Source organism: Plecotus auritus, assembly GCF_963455305.1.
Source record: "Plecotus auritus genome assembly, chromosome: 3".
In the NCBI taxonomy this organism is placed as follows: Eukaryota; Metazoa; Chordata; class Mammalia; order Chiroptera; family Vespertilionidae; genus Plecotus; species Plecotus auritus.
Window position 1 is genome coordinate 146,908,200 of NC_137772.1, and position 25,185 is coordinate 146,933,384.

Here is a 25,185-nt window from a genome sequence, read left to right on the forward strand (position 1 = left end):
AATACATTGTACGTGAAAAACGTTTTAAATCTCAGAAAAAAAGTCATTGGATAATTTCAGTAAATAGTCTAGAGCCAAATTTGAAATTCCTACAAAATTACTTTAAGGCTGCAAAATATGTAAAAACTTAGAAAATTTTATTTGTTTATATTAAAAATTTTCTTAAAGCCAATAAATATCCAAATATTAATTAAGGTAAAGTATCTCCTGTTTTACATACAAATATATTCTAAAAATAAGGCTGAAAATGCTCACTTTGGTTGCTATAACATTTTTGGCTATTTATGGTGTAGCTATTATAAGCCTTCAAACATGCTTTGTTGACACTTGTCAATATTTTTATATGTAAATATTTATAATTTTTTTAAAAAATAAGATCTAACACTGGATTAGGAGTAGGAAGAAGTGGGAATAGTGTAAATTATAGCTCTAAGGAGATCTCAAACATAAAATTATGGCATCAATATAAACAAATTATATTATAACTAGAGGACCGGTGCATGAAATTCATGCATGGGGTGGGGGAGTTCCTTAGCCCAGCCTGCACCCTCTCTCAGTCTGGGACCCCGCAGGGGATGTCTGGCAATCGGACATCCCTCTTGCAGTCTGGGATCCCTCTCGCAGTCTGGATCCCCTCACTCCTTACCGCCCGCTTGCTCGCTGCTTCTTTACCGCTGCTGCAGAGGCGGGAGAGGCTCCTGCCACAGCCGCTGTGCTCACCAGCCGTGAGCCCGGCTTCTGGCTGAGCAGCGCTCCCCCTGTGGGAGTGCACTTACCACCAGGGGGCAGCTCCTGCATTGAGTGTTTGCTCCCTGGTGGTCAGTACACATCATAGTGACTGGTCGTTCCGCTGTTCGGTCAATTTGCACGTTAGGGTTTTATTATATAGAATATTTAATAAGAATTTATTTGCCAATCCAAGTAAGACTGAGATGTTAAGCAGGTAAAAAAAGAAAGTAATCAATATAATTAGACTCCATTTGGTGGAAACCTGGTATAATCTTGATTACAACTCGGATTAAAATAACCATATTTTGAACTATTCTTTATGGGATTTGCATATAACTGAAGAGACAAGCTGCTATATTACATTCTTATACAGTAGCCCAAAGTGTGGGATCCAGATTCAGAATGCTTATTTGGGACAAGTAACTTGTCTTCTCTATGCTTCATTATTAAATTTACAGGGTTGCAATGGATATTAGATGACAATATATTTAAACATATTAGAACTAACCAGCCATATAGTACATTGCTCTGAAGTGTTATCTGTCCTGCTACTACTGCTACCACTATTAATCTTTATAATCTGTGAGTAATTGTGTAGAAGATGTAGATGTCTGAAGAAAGTTATAATTTTCAAAGAGATGAAAAAAAATAGAAACCATAGCTATAATTTTGCTAGAAATGAAAGTGACTATCAGGAGTCAAGATAAATTTATTTTGAACAGTCATGTCAATCTAAATAAATTTCTTGTTTCAGAAATATTAGACTGATAATCCCCCCCAAATATCATTAGGTACAGTGGATTCTGACCTTTAATAAGTAGATAAGCTCTTTCATCATGTGATAAGATGAAAAAAAGACAAATGCTTGAAGAATTAATTAGAAAAATAATCAATCTTATAACTCTAGCCAAAGGTCCAGATTAATGAATTAATGTAAACATTAAAAAAAAAATTGTAACAGTTTGTTTCAGGGTCTAGCTTTGGCTGCCCCCATGTTACCAATTAATGTATAGAATAATTATAATAATAACAATAATAATGAATAGTAATAACTTTAGAAGACTTTATTTTTATACTGTCCATCTCTTCCTTTTCTGTCTAACAAAAGTCCAATTTTCTTTAGCTATTACCTGTCTTTATAGCAATCATGTGCCTTTGGGGAAAGACATCATCCCCAACCACAGAATCATGACTGATTTAACAATCACTGTGTACTTATACCATTTTGCCAATGATTAGTTTGGAAATAGGAATGAGAGAACATTTTGACCTATAAAGAAAGTTGGCTGGGAAAGTTTCTGAGAGGCAAAGGAGAATGTTATTTAAGGTCTTTGGACCTCATCATAAAGAATAAATGGCTAACAATGCTAATGTCATCTAGAGACCACAAAGGTATAAAGCCAACATGCCGCCCTGACCGGTTTGGCCCAGTGGATAGAACGTCGACCTGCGGACTGAAGGGTCCCAGGTTCGAGTCTGGTGAAGGGCATGTGCCTTGGTTGCGGCCATATCCCCAGTAGGGGGTGTGCAGGAGGCAGCTGATGGATGTTTCTCTCCCATCAATGTTTCTGACTCTCTATCCCTCTCCCTTACTCTCTGTAAAATTTCAGTAGAATGTATTTAAAAAAAAAAGCCAACATGCCAAGGGATAGCATGGGAGGAAGATAAGAAAGACCCCAATCATTGATAATGTCCTTGAGCCACTGAATAATCTAACCTTTGGACATATTTGTGAAGTAAAACTTAACCTACTGTGACAGTTGAAGCAGGGTTGACCTTGTCTGTACCTTGCAACATAAAACATATTAATGAGAGAATCTTGTGTTCCAGGTGCTGTGCTCCACGTCTTAAGCCCACAATCCCATTTACTCATCTCAATAACACCATGTATCTACATTTTACAGAGAAGTATATTGAGGCTCAGAGAGGTGAGCTGCACCAATCTTACTGCTAGTAAACTGCAGAGTTGAGATATATGCTTAGGTATACTTGACTTTAGCTGTTATAATACACAGTCTTTCCACTTAAGATATGAAAGAATAATTGTAAAGTATTTAGAAGGATAGGAAATGTATTGAATGGCAGATTCAGATCCCAAGAACTTTGAAAACTAGGCTGTGTTGAAGCAGCTTTTGCCCTGAGGGCATTTTGCTGAACTTGGCAATCTTGAGTTTGAGATCTGATGATTATGTGAGGAACTATGTGTGAAGTCAAAGCTTAGGATTTAATAAAAAAGAGGGAGGTTAATGCAGGGATTCTGTCACCTCAAAGGACTACAACGTCAAGGTAACTGTGAACTAGAAAGAAGTTAAACTTGTATGTACCCACTCTCTCATTCCCAGGATCTTACAAGGAAACTTTCTCTGCAATTTTTAGCAAAGCAAGAGAAAAATTTTGCCATATGTGGGGATTTTGAATCGGGTCTTTATTGCTTGGAGAATAAAAACAATAACACCAAAATAATCCTCCCACCACAGTTTACCATGCAACTAATAGTCAAAAGAAAACAGATGCAGTTCTATTGCTGTCAGACAAAATTGACTTTAGTGTATATAAGAATTGCTAGGGATAGAGCCAGTCACTTCATAGAGATAAAATTCAATTCTCAAGGAAGATACAGAAATTATATATGGATATCTAACAGCATAGCCTCAAAATAAACAAAACTACCACAGTAAATAAATCTCCAGTCACATTGGTAGATTTTAGTAGACATCTCACATTAATTGATAGAACAAAGAGACCAAAGACTAAGTATGATATGAACAATTCCATGAGCATTCTTGACCTATTAGACTCCCAAATTTAGGAATACATATACTTTTAAAGCATAAATAAAATTTTAAAAAATTGGCTGTGTTCCATAAAGAAAGTTTCAAAAAAACTTAAAAGGACTGAAATGATGCACATGTTCTCTTACCAAAGTGCATTTAACTATAGAAAGCACAAAAAAGTTAACAATAAAATATTCATAGAATATGCCCTAACCGGTTTGGCTCAGTGGATAGAGCATTGACCTGTGGACTGAAAGGTCCCAGGTTCGATTCCGGTCAAGGGCATGTAGCTTGGTTGAGGGCACATCCCCAGTAGGAGGTGTGCAGGAGGCGGCTGATCGATGTTTCTACCTCTCTATCCCTATCCCTTCTTCTCTGTAAAAAAATCAATAAAATATATTTAAAAAATATTCATAGAATAGGAAATTAGGAAACACAGTTATAAATGGTAATTATGATTAGAAATTAGAGGACATTTAACTTAATAATGATAATATTAAATAGAATATCTAAGTGAATATAGCTAACTCAATAATTAGAAATTTGTAACCTTATATGTTGTTCATTTTAGAAAATAAGGCTAAAAATTAATATCAATCATGTCTTTGTAAAAGTTAGAAAAGTACAGCAAAATAAACTCAAAATTGTATGAGAAATAATATAATAAATAAGAGCACAGATTAATGATCCAGAAAACAAATATACAAGGAAAAGCAATAACAGAGATAAAAGTCGGTTGTTTTGGATGGTAAAGATCAATAAAATTGACTAACTCATTGCAAGCTTAATCACAAAAATAGGAGGAAAGGTATACATAATCTCTATAAAGAATGAAAAAGGGAACATAAGTATAGGTGATGCAGACAGAAAATGGATAGATGATATTATGATTAATTTATGTCAATAAATTTGAAAGTATGGAAAAATTCCTAGGGAAAATATCACTTTCCCAAAGTGAGTCAAGGTAAAACAGAAAATAGGAATTGTTCTATAAAAATAAAACGAATTGAATAACCAAAAGATCTAACAAAAAAACCTCAGATCCAAATTACTTTACTAGTGACTTTTACCAAGTAATCAACAAGAAGTAATTTTTATGCAAACTTTTCCAGAGGATAGATGAGGAGGAAATGTTCTAGTTTACTTGATAAGCTCATGAAGTTTTATAACAAAAATACCAGTTTTTCATGAAAAATTGAAAGCTTTCTCTTGAGATCTGGAACCTGGGTGTCCAATAATACTAATTCAATTCACATTATACATATAAATGATGCAAATTAATAAAAAATTAGCAAAATTTATAGATACAAAATTAATACCCAACAATAAATTAATATACAATGCTACACCAGCCACAAACAAAAGATATAATTTTAGAATATAACATCCACAAAAGCAACAAAAATAGCAAGTACTTAGGAACAAGTTCAACAAAAGAATGCAAAATCTCTGCATAAAATAATGACATTTTTGAAGGTCATTAATATGTAAATAAACAGATATGATCAGAGATGAAAAAACCTAAGAATATAAAGATGTCAGTTCTTTCCAAATTGATCCATAGATTTGATGCAATTCTCACTAAGATCACTGTAGATATTATTACTACTGTTGTTGAATTTGAGGAGTTGATTCCAAAATTTTTATGGCAATGCAAAGAATGAAGACTTTCTTAAAGGAAAAGAACATGATTGTTGGTGAATGTGCTCTAATAGATATTAAGACTCCTTATAAAGCAATAATGTAGAGTATTGTATTGAATTTGGTTTAGACAAATAGACTAAAGGAATAGAACAGAGTCCAAAACCAGATCCAGGCATATCTAACAGAGGTGCCACTGCGGTTGGGTAAGAAAATGATAGACTTTCAACTAATGGTCATGGGAAACTGAATATTTATTAAGGAATGAATAGAAATTGTAACTGGTTTCTCATACCATGCACAGAAGTCAAGTGTAGGTTCCTTAAAGTTAAGGTTTTAAAATATTCAATAGGAAAATGTATTTATGTACTTGAGATATAGAAATATTTCTTCATTAAGAAATGAAAACCTCTAACTATAAAGGAAAAGACTGATCAGTTCTATTACATTAATACTGAAATTTCCTTTACATCAAAAGAATAAAGTGACAGAGTAAAAGTTGCAGAATATATAAGCAATAAAATGATCATATGCACAATATGTAGAGATTCCTATAAGTTAATGAGAAAAATCAGATATATCAATAGAAAAATGAGTAAAAGGCTTGTGCAGAGACTTGACACAATAGGAAATCTAAGTGGTCAATGGACAAATAAAAAAGCTGATTATTTCATTTATTATTAAAGAAATGCAAATTACAGTCATAGCTAGATATCATTACTTCCTATAGGGGAATGTAAAATAAAAAAAAAATATTGTGTGGTAAGAATGTGAGGTGGAGGATATTTTTTGGGTAAATATTTTGGGAAACAGCATAACATTTTCTAGTGAAGTTGAAAATAGGCAAAATAGTTATTCCTCTCCTAATATATTCTCTAGAGAATTTCCTGCATGTGCGTACCAGGAGATAGCTATGGAAATTTCTATACTGTCAGGTTTTAAAAATAACTCCAAATTGAGAGCAACACTAATTTCATCAACAAGAAAATGGATTTAAAAAATCACGGTAGTTGAAAATCAATGTAGTTAGATTTAATAGTGAATGAATTAATCTGACAAATATAATGAGAATTTAATAATATTTACACTATTAAAGTTCAAAAACAAGAAAAACTACATTGTTAAAAAAAACAAAGAATAATTTTATTCAGTTAGTTAAAGCTCAAAAACAAGAAAAACTACCTTGTTAAAAACAATGAATAATTTTATTAAAATAGAAATATTGGGTATTTGAAGGCAGGAAGGAGAAGGATGTGCTAGACTCTGAATTGCAATAATTATAGGCTGTTGTTCCTTGTGATTAAGCCCCTATCCCAGTATTGCTGACTAAGGTCAGCAAACTCATTAGCCAACAGAGCGGCAAACCATGGCTCGCGAACCGCAGTTTGCCCACCACTGTGCTAGAGGAAGGCATAATTCCAGGCTTCCCAGGATGTTGTCAATGTCCTATTTCTTCACCTGATGAAATTAGACATCTGTTTTTATAAATATAACAAACTATGCAAGTATATTTTATATAATTTTAAGTAGATTATACCACTCAAAGTACTATGTTTAGAAAAAGGACAAGCCAAAAGTGATATTTAACATTTTCATTCATATGGAACCACTGCTATTTTATTGATGTATATTTTACCAGTCTTTGGCTGATGTGTGTGTGTAAAGTTAATTAAATGACATATATCAATATATTTTTAACCTGAATATTTCAATGAACAATACAGTTAAAATGTATTTTGCCTGACTGGCATGGCTCAGTGATTGAGTGTTGATTTATGAACCAGGAGATCACAGTTTGATTCCCAGTAAGGGCACATCCCAGGATTGTGGGGCTCAATCCCCAGTGTGGGGCATGCAGGAGGCAGCCGATCAATGATTCTCTCTCATCATTGATATTTCTCTCTCTCTTTCTCTCTCTCCCTCTCCCTTCTTCTCTGAAATAAATAAAAATATATTTTAAAAAATAATAAAAAGTATTTTAATCTCTTAAAAGATATTTTTACATCATTTAGAGAATGTAGTTTATCCTATATAATAAAAGGCTAATATGCAAATAGACCGAACAGCAGAACAACTGAACAACCGAACAACTGGTCACTATGATGTGTGCTGACCCCCAGGGGGCGTGTGTGGAACATGGTAGGTGTCAGATGCAGTGGGATGGTGGAGCAGGTGAGTGGGGGTGCCAGACCAAGGCAGGGCACCGGTTGATGTCATTGGGGTGAGCCTCTCGTGGTTACTGAAAATTCTTTGCTCCCACATGCTGTGTCCCGCCCGCTGTTCACACCTGCTGCTGGCACCGGAGCTGCTGCTCACACCCATTGCCAGTGCTGGCTCTGCTTGCACCCACAGCCAGTGCCAGAGCCACTGCTTGCACCCACTGCCGATGCCAGGCGCTGGTCCCAATCACTCAGTGCCATCAGTGGGTATGAGTGGTGGCTGCCAGCCCTTCTCGCCCCTGAGGGCTTCTCCACTGCCCCCTGCTCCTGAAGGGTGATTGGGGCAGCAGCTGCTGCTCACACTTGCTGACGGTGCTGGCCCCAATTGCTCTGCACCATCAGTGGATGCGAGCAGGGCCAGTGCCTTCAGCGTGTGGGAGTGGTGGCGGGAGTGGGGCTGCCGGCAGACAGAGGACCCGGGACCTTGGTGGGAGGGGCTGGGCGGGGGCACAGAGGATAGGCCAAGACCTGCCCCTGTGCCTACCGCAGCCTCGCGGCCCACAGTTCCTTTTAAGGTGCACGAATTCATGCACTGGGCCCCTAGTTATTTATAAAAATACTAAGGTGAAATTTTATAAACATGTACACAAAATGTAAAATAGAGTTTTATGCCTTATATTGAATCTAAAGCTTGGCATGGACCTTTGTGCACAAATATAGAAAGTAGCAAAAACTTAGAAATTTTATTTCTCTCTAAAATCAATAAAGTCTGAAAGAACTATTTTTTGAAGTATAAAAATTAATACAAATGATATAAAATTCTTAATCTTCCATGAACTAGATAATAACTGAATTATCCAGTTCACACTTAAAAAGGCAATGTTCAGACTAAAGTAAAGAGTATATTGAAAAGGTATTTTCAATAGGATATTTGATGAAAAAATATGGATCAGGTGCAGTGCAGATTTAACATAGACATAAGAGCTATTTTCAAATATCTGAATGACCATTATGGGAAATTGTGATTAATCTTATTAAGATTGGCTCAAGAATACCAAAAGCACAAAGAAAATAAATGGATAAATTGGTCTTCATCAAAATTAAAATCTCTTTTACTGCAGATGATACCAGCAAGAAAGTGAAAAGACAGCTCACAAAATTGGAAAAAGTATTCGCAAATCATATATGCAATAAAATATTTGTATCTAGATTATCTACAGAACTCTTGTAAGTCATTAAGCAAAAGATAAGACAGCAAATTTTAAAAAATTGGGCAAAAATTCGAATAAACATTTCTCTATGGAAGATGTACAAATGAGCAAAGCACATGAAAAAGTCAACATTATCAGCCACAAGGGAAATGAAAATAAATACCAGATGAGATAGTACTTTACACCCACAAAAATCACTACAGTAAGAAAAACAGATAATAACGAGTGTTGATGAAAGTATAGAAAATTTGGAATATACCCACTGCTGGTGGGAACCTAAAATGAGGCAGCCACTTGGAAAACAGGCAGTTCTTCAAAATGTTAAATGTTGAACTACTATATGACCCAGGAATTTCACTCCTAGATGTATACCCAAGAGAAATGAAAACATGTGACCACAAAAATAAGTTGTACACAAATATTTATAGTTATATTATTCAAAATAGCCAAAAAGTAAAAACAACTGAAATATCAACCAACTGATGAATGGATAAATAAAATGTGGTATACTCATACAATAGGTTATTATCTATATATATAAAAGGCTAATATGCAAAATGTTCCCTTGGGAGTTCAACCAGGAGACCAGGGATTTGATTGCTCGCTATGACATGAGCTGAGCACCAGGAGGCGGCGCAGAACAAAGGAAGGCCCCAACCGGCAGCTGGAAGGAAGGCCCTGGCCAGCAGCTGGAAGGCCCTGATCGGCCCTGATCCCCAGCCAGGCCTAGGGACCCTACCTGTGCATGAATTTCATGCACGGAGCCTCTAATTTAACAGTAAAAAGGAATGAAGTACTAATACTTCCATAAGTGGATATATCTTGAAAGTACTATGCTAAGGAAAAGAAGCCAGTCAAAAAAACCTCACTGATGCCCTAGTTCAGTGGTCAGCAAACTCATTAGTCAACAAAGCGGCAAACCGCAGCTCGCGAGCTGCATGTGGCTCGTGAGCCGCAGTTTGCCAACCACTGCTCTAGTTAGTTTGGCTCAGTGGATAGAGCATCAGCCTGTGGACTGAAGGGTCCTGGGTTCAATTCCTGTCAACAGCATGTATCTCAGTTGTAGGCTTTTCCCAGGCCCAGGCCCTGGTTGGGGCTTGTACAGGAGGCAACCAATTGATGTGTTTCCCTCATATTGATATTTCTCTCTGTCTTTCCCTCTCTCTTTTGCTCTCTAAAAATAAATGGAAAAATATCCTCAGGTGAGGATTAAAAACAAACAAGAAAACCCACACTGATTGTATTACATATTTATGAAATGTCCAGACAGGAGAAAGTGGATTATTGGTTGCCTGTGCTCAGGAGACAGAGTTGGAGAGATGGGGAGTGATTGCTAAAGGGTGTGTGTGTGTGTGTGTGTGTGTGTGTGTGTGTGTGTATGTGTGTTTGAGAGAGAGAGAGATGATTCATATAGTCTTAAATGGATTGTGGTCATGGTTGCACAACTCTGTGAATATACTTAAAAGGATTGAATTGTACATTTTAAATGGGTGAATCATATACTATATGAATCTCAATATAGTTGTTAAAACAAACAAAAGCCGAAAGATAAAATTAGGATAAACAAATAGAAGGTACAGGAAGACAGATTTTTGGCTCAATATATGAGTGAATTGCTAGCTGATGGAAGTGTCTACCTTTGTACATTTGGAGATTCTCTTCACTCCTAGATAGGATATAGTAGAGGATCAAAATAATTTATGTGTAGTTGATATAGATAGTCTTCCAGGTATCTTTTAACCTTAAAAGTCCTTGGTTATATGAGGAGGGACCTAGTTTGATTTCATAATTAATATTGTATAAATAACTCAATTCGTGGGAAAAAATAGGTCCTAAATACATAAATAAAATAGTAAATAAAATATGGAATTAATATATATTATTTGCTAATTAAATTGTGAGTCAATTTTCTTTTTTTACTGAGGTATCCTATATAATAAAGAGATAATATGCAAATTAACCCTCATGCCCTCACAAGATGGCTGCCTACGACCAGGCTAGCAGGGGGGTTAGTGAGGGGCGACTAAACGACTGAACAGCAGGCCACGTGGGGTGACCAGGCTGGGGGGGGGCATGAGGGGCAACCAGGCCGGCGGGGGGGTAGTTGGGGTGACCAAGCCAGTGGGGGGGAGTTAGGGGCGACCAGACTGGCAGGGTGGGCAGTTAGGGGCGATCAGGCCAGCACACAGAGGCAGTGAGGGGCGATCAGGCTGGTGGGGGGGGAAGTTAGGGGCGACCAGGCAGGCAGGCAGGTGAGTGATTAGGAGCCAGCAGTCCAGGATTGTAACATCCCCCGAGGGGTCCCAGATTGGAGAGGGTGCAGGCTGGGCTGATGGGACCCCCTGCCCTGTGCACAAATTTCATGCACCAGACCTCTAGTAATTGATATGTAACATTTTATTGAGGTACAACATGATTCAATATTTGTATATATTATGACACTAGAGGCCCAGTGCACGAATTCATGCACAGGTGGGGTCTGGCCTGCTCCCATCCAGGCCAATGGACTGGGCTGGCCAGGGGGGAAGGGCCACAGGAGGTTGGCAGCTGGCCCTGCCCCTAATCGGGGTTGGGGAGCCAATCAGGGGTGGGGCTGGCCTGGGGGAGGGACCTGGAAAAGACCCACTGAGCTGGAGCTGAGCATGAGCCCCATGCTTTTCAGGGAGGATGGCTTCAGCAAGGAAACAGAAACCACCAGAAGGCTCTGCAAACAGGCCCTGAGCTCCCTTTGTCCAGGGGGACTCAGAGCTGGTGTCTCTGTGTGTACATTAGACACAGCCCAGCACTCGCCTTTGTCTGTTGGTCAAATCCATTGCATCGAAAACTTGTTTCCCTTCTTCTCTTTGGGCCCTTACAACAAATACAGGCCAATTGGAAGATGTGGGGCCCCAGTGTCAGAGCCAGCCCCCACAATCACCCGGAATTTAGGCCTAAGACAGCCGTGTAGCAATCTCCCCAGAACAGAACACACTGTTTTAGAATCTTAATTCTCCCCTAAAATGTGCCCAGCTGCTTCTCTTTAGCCAGGATAGACTGAACTAAGGAACCAAAGACTGAGTTTCTTTTGAGGTGGGATCCACTGAAAGCTGGCTGGTGGCAAGGTGCCTCACAGGCAGCTGCCTTCTTCCCAAGCTCAGTGTGCTATGAGCCAGTCTATTTCTGGTGGTGCCGGGTCCTGGGCTGCTGGTAGAGCAGCAGGTCCACAGGGTTTCTCTCCACTGCCTTCCTGTCCTCCCAAGCAGTACCCTCCAGCCTGGAGCACCAGGCGGCTGTCCTAGAGCCAGGACTCAGAGAGCAAAGGAGCTGGTCCCCACTGAGAAGGACCTGCAGGTGGCCAGGCCGAGTCCCCCACTTGGCTTCTCAGTCTCCCTCGGGTGGATCAGGCCAAAGCCTGCTGCCCAAGACTGGCACCATGTGGGGAGGGTTGCAGCGGGGAGAGGGGCGCCCTGACCTGCCAGCCTTGGTGACAATCATCCTCATGCCCAGCTGATAGAATTCATTCCACAGAGCTTCATTTCAAGCTTCACGCTCACGCTGGCCACCTTCGTGTTCTTTACCTGTGCCTTCTTCTTTAGCAGGAGGAGTGGCAGTCCAGCCCTGCAGAAGCTGTGGGGGAGGCTGTGACCCTGGGGCCTGGGCCAGGCTGCAGGCACCATGCCAGCTCAGGAGCTGTCGTGGCGCCACCCCCGCCCTGCAGCATCCAGCACCGCCAGCACCTCCCAAGGCCCTCCGCTGCCACTTCCCAGCTCTCCGCGGCAGACTGCCCTCCACTTCCGAGGAAGTCAGTGGGAACAGCAGTGCACCACTGGGAGCTGCGCTGCTTCTATGGGATCTGTGAGGCTTCCACAGGAGGTGGAAGTGACCGTGGGTGCCGGGAGGGAGTCACACTTCTTCTGTGGGAGGTGGTCCTGCCGTCTCCTCTCCGGGCCTGCACTTGGCCATGGAGGCTGCAGGCCATCCCCCCTGTCCCCCAGAGGCCCTCCATGGCAGGGGCGTCACCATGGCGACGAAGCAAGTGTCCTGCCCTGGCAGCTCCGCACCAGCTGCCCAGAGGCCCTCTGTTGCTGCAGCTATGAAGCAAGCATTCCACCAGGCTGCTCATGCTGCCCGCTCTCAGCGGCAGCCCCCCCCCAGGACTGGGGGATTCCAGCGAGGCTGAGGGGACTGGGCGCTGCCATCTTGTGGCTATGGGTGCCAACATCTTTGTGACAGAGTGACAGTTAATTTGCATATTACCTTTTTATTAGATAGGATGATCACCACACTGAGTGTAGTTACCCTACATAGTTACAAAAATCTTTCTCTTTTTTTTTCTTGTGATGAGGACTTTTAAGATTTTCTTAGCAACTTTCAAATATGCAATACAGTGTTATTAATTATAGTGTCCATGCTCTACATTACATCCCCATGACTTATTTTATAACTAGAGTTTTGTACCTCTTCACCCATTTTGCAAATCCCTCAACCATACCTTTCTGGCAACCATCAATCTCTGTATCTATGAGCTGGTTTTGTTTTACTTATTTGGTTGGTTGGTTTTTTAGATTCAGATAAGTGCACTCATATGGTATTTATTTTTCTCTGACTTATTTCACTTAGCATAATACCCTCAAGATGATACCATGTTGTTGCTAATGGCAAGACCCCACTAATTAACAGCTGAATAATATTCAATTTGTGTGTGTGTGTGTGTGTGTGTGTGTATGACATATTCTTTATCCATTCATACTTTGATGGACATTTGGATTGATTCAATATCGTGGCTATTGTAAATAATTTTACAGTGAATATGGGGGTACAGATGTCTTTTTGAATTTGTGTTTTCATTTTCCTTACATAAATACCCAGAAGTGGAAATGCTAGGTCATACAGTAGTTTAATTTTTTGAGGAAACTCTGTACTGCTTTTTATAGTGGCTGCAGCAATTGACATTCTCATCAACAATTCACGAGGGTTTCATTTTCTCCACATTCTCATCAGCATTTGTTAGTTCTTGTCTTTGGCAATAGCCATCCTAACAAGTGTGAGATGATATCTGATTGTGGTTTCCATACTGATCATTTTTCTCTAACTATTGGCCATCTGTATTTATCTATGTATTAATTGAAAAAAATGTCTATTCAGATCCTTTGCCCATTTTAAAAATCAATTATTTTTTTGCTACTGAGTTGTATGAGTTCTTTATTAGTATATATTTGGATATTAACCCTTCACAGACATGATTTGTAAATATTTTCTCCATTTAGCAGGTTGCCTATTAATGTTGTTGATTATTTCCTTTGCTCTGCAGAAGCTTTTTAGTTTGATGTAGTCTCACTTGTTCATTTTTGCTTTTGTTGTTTTTACTTTTGGAGTCAGCTCCAAAAAATCATCACTAAGACTGATGCCAAGGAGCTTACCACCTATATTTACTTTTGTAATATTATGGTTTTAGTTCTTACATGCAAATCTTTGATTCATTTTTGAGTTAATTTTTGTGTATGCTGTAAAATAATAACCTAGTTTCTTTCTTTTGCATGTGAATGTCTTGTTTTCCAAAAACCATTTATTGAAGAGCCTGTCCTTTCCCCACTATATTTTTGGCTCCTTTGTCATAAATTAATTGACCATATACTCATGGCTTACTTCTGGGGTCTGTATTCTGTTTTATTGTCAACTAGAGGCCCAGTGCACAAAATTTGTGATGGGGAGTGTGTCCCTCAGCCCAGCCTGCACCCTCTCCAATCTGGGACCCCTCAAGGAATGTCCGACTGCCCATTTAGGCCCGATCCCTGCTTCTGCCTGCCAGCCTGATCACCCCTTAACCACTCCCCTGCCAGCCTGATTGATACCTAACTGCTCCCCTGCCAGCCTGATTGCCCCTAACTGCCCTCCCCTACAGGCCTGATCTCCCCTAACTGCTCTCCCCTGCAAACCTGGGTCCTTCCCAACTGACCTTCCCTGCAGGCCCGGTTGCCCCCAACTTCCCTCCTCTGCTGGCCTGGTCACCCCTAACTGCCCTCCCCTGCAGGCTTGATTGCCCCCAACTGTCCTCCCTTGCAGGCCTGGTCCCTCCCAACTGCCCTCCCCTGCTGGCCTGATCGCCACCAACTGCCCTCCCTTGCAGGACTGGTCCCTCCCAACTACCCTCCACTGCTGGCTATCCTGTGGTGGCCATCTTGTGTCCACATGGGGGAAGCCATCTTTGACCACATGGGGCAGCCATCTTGTATGTTGGAGTGACAGTCAATTTGCATATTACTCTTTTATTAGATAGGATAGAGGCCTGCTGCACAGGTGGGGGCCGGCTGGTTTGCCCTGAAGGGTGTCCCGGATCAGGGTGGGGGTTCTCTTGGGGTGTGAGGCAGGCTGGGCGAGGGGCCTGTGGTGGTTTGCAGGCTGGCCACACCCCCTGGTGACCCAAGCAGAGGCCCTGGTATCTGGTATTTATTTATCTTCTATAATTGAAACTTTGTAGCCTTGAGCAGAGGCCAGGGCCGGCCAGGAAGCTTGGCTTCCTCCATTGCTGGGGGCAACCCAAGCCTCCTGATCTCTCCAGCTCTGTGGCTGCCACCATTTTTGTTGGGATTTATTTATCTTCTATAATTGAAACTTTGTAGCCTTGAGCAGAGGCCAGGGCCGGCCAGAGCGGGTGGGAAGCTTGGCTTCCTCCATTGCCAGGGAAACCCAAGCCTCCAGTTTGCTCTGTGGCTGCAGCCATCTTGGTTGGGTTAATTTGCATACTCGCTCCTGATTGGCTGGTGGATGTGGCTTGTGGGCGTAGCAGAGGTACGGTCAGTTTACATGTTTCTCTTTTATTAGTGTAGATTGTATTTCTAAAATATGAAGGCAACTCATCAATTTCAGAGGATTGTGTCTCATTTCTATAAAGAGAAAACACAGCAACTGCCTTATGCTGAAATTAAGGAAATAAAATTCCCACACACCCTTTTCCCTCATTTCTATCTTCTTGGAAAAGAAATAAATCTCAAATTTTAATGGAGAAAATGTTTAGCTTTGGAAGAGAAGGATTGCCTCAATATATGCTTTAATGACCCTTCTGATTTACAAATTATTCTGGAAAAAGCAGCCTTATCCAAACAAACTGTATTCTAGCTTTATAATCCTCTGCAAGTCACTAAAGTCACTTAGTTTTTTATTTGTTTTTATTTTTTTAATTGATTTCAGAGAGAGGAAAGGAGAGGTAGAGAGATAAAAGCATCAATGAAGAGAGAGAATCATTGATTGGCTGCCTCCTGCATGCCCCCTGCTGGGTATTGAAGCCTGCAACTCAGGCATGTGCCCCAACAGGATTCAAACCATGACCTCCTGGTTCATGTGTTGACACTCAACAATGGAGCCACACCAGCTGGGCAAGCCACAGCTTTTTATTTGTTTACATTTATTATTTATTTATTTATTTATTTATTTATTTATTTATTTTTGAGGGATTTCAGGCATTTATTTATTTATTTTTAAATCATTATTGTTGAAAGTATTACAGATGTCCCCCTGTTCTCCCCCCATCGCTCCCATCTACTCAGTTCTGGCCCCACCCCAAGCATTCACCACTCTATTTTCTGTGTCCATAGGTAATACATATCCTATATAATCCTATATAATAAAAGGGTAATATGCAAATTGACCCTAATGGAACAACTGGGAATAATCAGTCGCTATGACATACACTGACCACCAGGGGGCAGACACTCAAGTCTGGAGCTTCCCCCTGGTGGTCAGTACCCTTCCATAGGGGGAGCACTGCTCAGCCAGAAGCCAGCTCATGGCTGGCCAGTGCAGCGGTGGTGGTGAGAGACTTTCCCACCTTTGTGGCAGCGTTAAGGATGTCCGACTAATGGCTTAGGGGGATTGGGCCTAAGCCATCAGTTGGGCTTCCCCCGAGGGGTACTGGACTGAGAGAAGTGCTGGCTGGGATGAGGGACCCCCCCAAGAGCATGAATTTTCATGTACTGGGCCTCTAGTATGCATATAAGTTCTTCGGTAAATCTCTTCCCGCCCCAACTCCCCCCTTCCCTCTGAGATTCATAAGTCTGTTCCATGTTTCCATGCCTCTGGTTCTATTTTTTTCATCAGTTAACTTTTTTTCATTAGATTCGTTGTTTATTTTGATTTTTAGATTCAATTATTGATATATATGTAGTTATTGTCATTTTATTGTTCATGTTTTTATTTTTTCCCCCTCTTCTTCTTCTTACTATCTGCTTTTCTCTTGCTGCTTTTAAGATTCTCTCTTTGTCTTTAATCTTCACTGTTTTAATTATCATGTGTCTTGGTGTGGGCCTCTTTGAGTTCCTCTTGTTTGGGACTCTCTTTGCTTCCTGGACTTGTAAGTATTTTTCTCACCTTGTAGGGGAAGTTTTCTGTCAGTATTTCTTCAAACACACTTTCAAAATCTTGCTTTCCCTCTCTTCTCTTCTGGCACCCCCATAATGCAAACGTTGGTACACTTGAAGTTGTCCCAGTGGCTCCTTAGACTATTTTCATATGTTTGGATTCTTTTTTTCTTTTTGCTCTTCTGATTGGGTGTTTTTTGCTTCTCCATATTCCAAATCCTTGATTTGCTTCTCAGAATCCTCTACTCTACTGTTGAATCACTCTAAAGTATTCTTTAAAAAAATTGATTTCAGAAAGGAAGGTAGAGGGGAAATGAGATAGAAACATCAATAATGGGAGAGAATCATCGATTGGCTGCCTCCTGCACACCCCCTGCTGAGGATTGATCCTGCAACCTGGGCATGTGTCCTGACTGGGAATCGAACTCTGACCTCCTGCTTCATAGCTTGATGCTCAACCACTGAGCATCACCAGCTGAGCTGTAAATAATATTTTATTTCAGTTAATGTATGCTTAATTTCTGACTGGTACTTTTTCATGTCTTTGAAATTCTGACTAATTTTCTTGAAAATTTCACTAAGTTCCTTGAAGCTCTCATTAAGATCCTTGGGCAACCTTATAACCATTGTTTTGAACTCTGTATCTAGTAGTCTGCATGCTTTCATTTCATTTAGTTCTTTTTCTGGAGATTTCTTCTGTTCTTTTATTTGTGACATGTTTCTTTGTCTCCACATTTTGGCTGCTTCCCTGTGTTTTTTTCTATGTATTAGGTAGAGCTAATGGAATTGGTAGAATGGCCTTATGTAGTAGGTGTCCTGTAGGGCTCAGTGGTTTTGCCTCCCCAGTCACCTGAGCTGGGCACTCTAGGTGGGCTCCTGTGTAGGCTGTATGCACAGTCTTGTTTTAGTGTAGCCTTAATTGCTATTGGCATCACAGTCCAAATTGGCTGTGAGGACCAGCTGCAACTACAGTGGAAGAGACATCCCTATGGAGTGGGACTTGCTTCAGTGGAGCTTTGGTGCTTACTGAGTCTGCCCCTTGAGTGTGTCACTCATGAATGTGTAAAGTTGTAATCTGGTATGGTCTGAAGCAGTCCACTGGGTGCACTGGCTCTGTGGCCTCCTGGGAAGTGCAAAGCTAGCCACTGCCTGGTGCCACCCAGCAGGAGCTACAGAGCAATCTGCAGATAACTGCTACTTGTGTTGGGCTTAGAAGTGCCCAGGTGAGGCCAAGTTCTCTTGGCCTCTTATTGATAGGTATGGGGCACACTGATGCCAACTATGGCTTGTTTAAGGGGTTTAGGAAAGTTGGAATCCTGAAACCGGGTAGGCCATTCATATGGAAAAAAACTGCTGCAAATAGCTTGGGTAGGGCTGCAAATTGGATTGGGCAGGGTCTCAGGGAATCCCCAGGGTGGAGCGAACAGTGTGAGCCAGGCTGATGGTAACTCAGATATGGCTGCCAGTCAGCTCAGCAACAGTGAAGGTCTCAGAATAGGAACAATGACCCCTGCAAGCACTCCTGTCTGGGAAAAAGCTGCCCCCGACTTCTTGCTCTGTTGCCAGACAATGCAGTTCCTCTCCGTATGTCCCTGGATGCCCCCTACTCCCCGCCATTGCCCCTGTGCTGGAGCTCAGAGGGAGTGAGTCCATGTAAGTTCGTGTGCCAGCCCTTTGAAAGGAACTGCCTGGGTCTCCAACTGCCTCCATGTCACTCAGCCACAATCCCTGCAATTTTCTGTAGCCTGAAGTTATGGGGGCTTCTCTTCCCAGCACTGGAACCTTGGGATGGGGTCTGGTGTGGGGCTGGGACCCCTTGCTCCTCACAGGAGGCCTCTGCAGCCAGGATATCCCTTCTGATTTAAAAAAATGGTACACATGGGTGTCGAACCAGCCCGTTCCACACCTTTGCCCCTCCTACTAATCTCAATGTCCTTTCTTCTTTATTTCTCTAGCCATAGGACTTCAATTCAGCCAGTTCTGAATGATGGTTGTTCTGTATTTTAGTTGTAATTTTAATGTGGTTGTGGGAGGTGGTGAGTACAGGCATTTACCTATGCTGTCATCATGGCTCTCTCTCAAGTCACAGCTTTAAAATCTCAATTTTTTTTTTAATCAGCAAATGAGGATAACAATAGTGTTAATTTCATTGGTGTTTGGAAGTATTAAATTAAAAAAAATAATGCATGTAAACCACTTAGCACAGTGCATAATATATGGTAAGTGTTCTATAATTATTTATTATAAAGACTGGAGATAACCACTTAGCCTCTGTTCTTAGAATGGGTAGTATTTGATCAAAGTTTCAGGAATGCAATGGAGATTTAGGAAAGAAAATTGTATTTAATCAGATTTTTAATGGGATTTATTTATATTTACTTTTATCTTAGCACAGTTTTCCTCATCCCAGTTGCCTGACTTGTCCTGGGACTAGGAGGTATAGACAATGGATTGGCAAACAGGGATTTCTAGACATTCATAAACCTGCCACTTCACAGATGCTCCTGGAGGCTAAGAATGCATATGTTTAGTGGACTGGCAGAAGACAGTAGAGAATTATCTGTTATATATATTTATGAGAACATATTACTGGCTTTCCATGAACATATGTGGAACCTCACAGGGAATGTTATAGATTAAAGTTTTGAAATAACTGATGGGATCTGTCACTTCATTCTTGATGCTTAGAATATATTCAAGATAAATCCAACATAAAATAGTAAATATTTCAGTTTTAGTGCTGACACTAAAAATATAAAAGCATTAATAAGTCAAATCCTGGATGCTGATCTTCCTTAGATTTTATTTTCAAATTCCTCCAACAGCCTGCATTGGGCTGATAGGGCAGTCATCATTTGAGTTCTAATTTATAGCTTGTTGAAAGGTAAAACATTTCACATTCAGAGGCTAAATCAATAATGTTTTCAGTGGCCTTCAACTCGAAATAAACCTGAGTTTTAGAGACCAAGATAATGCTTATGTCAGTCAATAGTTGTAATATCTAGTGATATTTTTCTATTTTCTGAACTTTTTGATACATTCTAAAAATGTACACAGGTAACAAATAATTCTAGAATAGTAATAGGTTTAATTATTCCTAATTTTAGCATTCTGATTTTCACTTTCCCACTTTTTTTTGGTGTTAGAGACTTAACTAATAACAGACTTTGAAATACACTGTGTAGAGGGAGCCGCCGAGACTTATAAATATCTTGAGGGATCTTTTTTTGTTATATCTTAGTGTAAAGGCATCAAGCTCCTTCCACTATTAAAACTGAGTTGTGTGAAAGAATTAAACTCCTAGCTATAGAATTTCTGTCTTCATATCAATCTCATTCAATACCCAAGTTCTGGTTCTCAAAATTGCTTACTTGCTTCCTAACTGGTTATGCAGTTTCTTATTTTTTTCTTTTCTCTCATTTCATTAACTCCTACTTCTTAGTCTTTTTTGTTATTGTTGTTCCTCATCTTCTTCCTTTTTAGTGTTGAAGAATTCCTAAGATTATTTCTGGAAAAACTTTTCCCTAAATCTTCTCCACTAACACCTCTATATCCATTATAAAATTCTACTAATCCTGAAAGAAAAGACTAATGGTTAATTTTTCTTACTACCCAAAACAGAATTAATTTCTTATGTGTGTTTCTTAACATGAAAATGCTTTCCTTAAATTATAGCATGTACATGTGATCATATAGTTTTAAAAATGTACATGTTGGTCCATGGTGTGAAAATGAGAGCTCTTTGAGAAATGAAATTATGTCTGTTTTATAAAAATACTAGTGGCCTGGTGCACGAAATTCATGCACGGGGATGTCCCTCAGTCTGGCCTGCACCCTCTCCAATCTGGGAACCCTCTGGAGATGTCCGACTGCCAGTTTAGGCCTGATCCCTGTGGCAGTCGGACATCCCTCTCACAATCTGGGACTGCTGGCTCCTAACCACTCACCTGTATGCCTGCCTGATTGTCCCTAACCGCTTCTGCCTGCCAGCCTGATCGCCCCCTAACCACTCCCCTGCCGGCCCGATTGACACCTAACTGCTCCCCTGCTGGTCCAATTGCCCTCAACTGCTCTCTCCTGCCAGCTTGATCGCTCACAACTGCCCTTTCCTGATGCGACCCACCGGGTCCCACCTCCACATCACAGGACCCCCAGGCCTTACCTCAAGGAGTGGCCACTGGGCCCCACCTCCACTGTGCATGTGGCCATCCTGTGGTGGCCATCCTGTGGCGGCCATCTTTTGCCGACATCACACACGAGGGCTACCTAGGCTTTTATTAGTATAGATAACCCCAAGTCTACCATGATTCTTGTCCTTGGAGATAAAATGGGGTAGAGGTAACAGAAAATGAAGATAAATAAATTATTTCAAATATATATTAAAGGCAAACTGTTGGAAAATGCTGATGGGCTAGATGTAACAAATGAGAGAAGTAGATCATCAAGATAAAGCCTATGTTTTTGTCTTGGACAACTAGAACTACTTAGTCAGATATGGGATACTGCATATGGATATATCCCTCTGTTTTGTAGATATTAAGGAGCAGTTAATCATGGATGAAATGTACATTTGAAAGTCATTAAATTACAGTTAATATTTAAATGCCTTTGGAATGTTAAAAATAAAGTAGGAAGAGAATACAATAAACCCTCGATTTTGCAGACCTCTATTTAACTGACTTCAATTTAATGGATAAAATTTCCACTCCATATGTCATATATAAAAATTAACACCCTGCTAATTTTGAAATGTTTTAACCAATATTTGCTTATAATTAAATTAATAGATTATTTTCGTGTTATTAACTGTTATTTTTAACAAATTTAAGCAAATAGACCATATGTTGTCAAAAACACAGTAGTAATTTCACTGACATAAGTAAATGTGACATAGCTACAACTATAGTCTACATATTTAAATCCAAGAGTCACCATCATAAACGATGTTCACTCATAAACAATGTTCAGGGAATGATTAGCATGTGCTCACACTACATCGAGTGGTAATTGGTTCTGTTGTCACATGGCTGGACTTTATGCAGCAGTTTTAAAGCTGTCGACTGCTCTTCCCACGTGCACTAAGCCACATCTCAGCCATGTGCATTTGTTTGCTCTCAGTGATTGGTGAATGCACACATTTAGTAGACCTTTTCAGTATAAATTTAAAATTACAGTAATACCTGTAGAAAACTTTTCTGTGTAATTAAACTTTTCATACATATTTCATTTTAATTACACAAATGTACCTACATAAGTAAAAGCAGGTAAACTAATTTGCTAAATTTTTACCATACACATTTGGAAAATGTACCTTGTTATATATAATGGACTTTCAACTTTAACGGACCTTGCCCAAATCAGTCTGTTATAGCAAGGTTTTACTGTATACATATAGAAGAAAAGTTTTCCCAGAAATAATCTTAGGAATTCCATTAACATTAAAAAGAAAGAGTATGTGGAACCCCCCCCCAAAAAAAAATGACTAAAAAGGAGGAATTAATGAAATGGGAGCAAGATCAAAAGAGTATGGTAAGAGAAGACCTGCCACCACAGCTGCAGACCCAGGGACACCAAGACTCCAGGCACCCGGCCGCAGATTTCTGTGAGTCACAAAGCCAATCCCCCTCCCCTGCTGCCCCTGCGGCAGCGACATAGAAACTATCAGACCGCAGCCACACAATAAGGCTTTCTGCACACACAAAGCAGTGGCGACTCTGCCTGACTTTGGGCCTTGGTGTCGGACACGGGAAGTTTGTTTCCCTCAATTAGTCACTGTGCCCAGGCAGGGAGACTGAGCGGAATTCGAGCCTAGCTGCACATCCCTAGGGAGGCAGTTTCTGTGACCAGATCCCGCGCCCATGCAGGGCAGGGAGACAGTGCTGAACTTGAGTCCGGACTTGCGAACTCTGGGAATTTGTTTCCCGCAACTCATCTCCGCGCCCAGGCAGGGAGACTGAGCGGAATTCGAGCCTAGTTGCACATCCCTAGGGAGGCAGTTCCTGTGACCAGATCCCACGCCCACGCAGGGCAGGGAGACAGTGCTGAACTTGAGTCCGGACTTGCGAACTCGGGGAATTTGTTTCCCGCAACTAGTCTCCATGCCCAGGCAGGAAGGCAGTCCTGAATTTGAGCCTGGAGGTGCAAACCCAGGGAGTTTGTTTCCCATGACCAGACCCTGCACCTTAGCAGAGAGGCTGCGCTGAATTTGAACCTGGATGTGCGGTCTCGGGGAGTTTGTTTCCCACGACCAGACCCTGTGCCCACACAGGGAGGCAGTGCTGAATTTGAGCCTGGAGGGGGCGGGGGGAGGCAAACCGGGGGAGTTTGTTTCCCATGACCACACCCTGCACCTTAGCAGAGAGGCTGCGCTGAATTTGAACCTGGATGTGCGGTCTCGGGGAGTTTGTTCCCCATGACCAGACCCTGTGCCCACACAGGAAGGCAGCACTGAATTGGAGCCTGGGTACATGCACACAGGGAGTTTGTTTTCCATAGTGCACACCCTGTGTGACCAGACCCAACACCCACACTAAGTGGCAGTGCTACCTGACTTTGATTCAGGGCAAGCGCACACAGAAGGCTGTTTACCACAGGGCAGAAGTGGACCTCCTGCCAACACAGTGAAACTAAGCAACCCAGTCTCCTGGGCAGATCGGGGAACCTGAATCTCCACACAAGAGGCAGCATTGACCACCAGTGACTAGACTCCATTCCTCATTACGTGCACCTGAGATCCCTGATTCCCAGTACATTCACACTAAGAACCAGTGACTCCAATTCTTGGTGCATGTGCACACTGGGACCTGATTCTCAGTGTGAGGTAGCACCCAGAAACAGAGACTCTGATACTCTATTCTCGGCATGGACACAAGGAGCCTCTGACTCCTGACACACAATAGGGGACTTTGATTTTTGGCACACGCCAATGGGTTCTCTTTTTCAACATGACACAGGCAAGGTCCCTGATTCTAGGTGCACACATGAGGCCACAACACTAAGCGCCTGTGACTCTGACCCAGGGTGAGCGTGGCTCCCACCAACCCATAGCAACTGCACGTCTTGGTATCAGAGCTCTTCAGTGACTCTTGGGGGTGGGGTGCAAAACTGCCACTGCACGCGGTCCAGGCCCCTGCATCTGAACCTTCTGGTGATAGTCAGAATGGGGAGACAACAAAGCAATCCCCAGAGGAAAAAAAAGGAGGAATCGCCAAGTAAGGAAATAAGTGAAATGGAAGCATGCAACATGACAGAAAAATAATTTAGAGTAATGGTCATACAGTTCATACACGGGATGGACAAGAAAATCAACAACCTATGCAAAAATCAGGAAGAAATGAAAAATGATATAGCTACAATCAAAAACACCATGGAGCCGAAACCGGTTTGGCTCAGTGGATAAAGCGTCGGCCTGCGGACTGAAGGGTCCCAGGTTCGATTCCGGTCAAGGGCACGTACCTTGGTTGCGGGCACATCCCCAGTAGGAGGTGTGCAGGAGGCAGCTGATCGATGTTTCTCTCTCATCGATGTTTCTAGCTCTCTATCCCTCTCCTCTCTCTTCCTCTCTGTAAAAAATTAATAAAATATATTAAAAAAAAAGAAAGAAAATGTGTTTTTTTTTAAAAAAAAACCACCATGGAAGGCTTCAACAGTAGACTAGAAGAAGCAGAGGACCGAATCAGTGAGTTAGAAGATCAGGTACAGAAACAAGCCCAATCTGAACAGCAACTAGAGAAAAAAATTAAAAAGCAGGAGGAGAGCCTAAGGGAGCTTTGGGACAATGCAAAATGAAATAACATAGGTATAATAGGGCTGCCAGAAGGACAAGAAAAGCAGCAAGGATTAGAAAATTTATTTGAAGAAATAATGACAGAAAACTTCCCTGATATGGGGAAGAAAAAAGTTCCTCAAGTACAGAGAGTCCCAAGCAAGATGAATCCCAAAAGACCCACACCAAGACACGCCATAATTACAATGGCAAATGTTATCAACAAAGAGAGAATATTAAAGGCTGCAAGAGAGAGACAGAAAGTTACCTACAAAGGATCCCCCAGCAGATTATCAAATGATTTCTCAACAGAAACACATCAAGCTAGAAGGGAATGGAAGGAGATATACAAAGTGATGCAAAGCAAGGGACTCAATCCAAGAATACTCTATCCAGCAAGACTATCAATCAAAATTGAAGGGGAAATCAGGAGCTTCACAGACACAAAAAAGGCTATGGGAGTTTATCACTACCAAACCATCAATGCAAGAAATGCTAAAGGGAATGCTGTAAAAAGAAGAAACAAAAAGGTAAGAAGGAACACAGCCTCAAAAAATAAAAATGACTACAAAT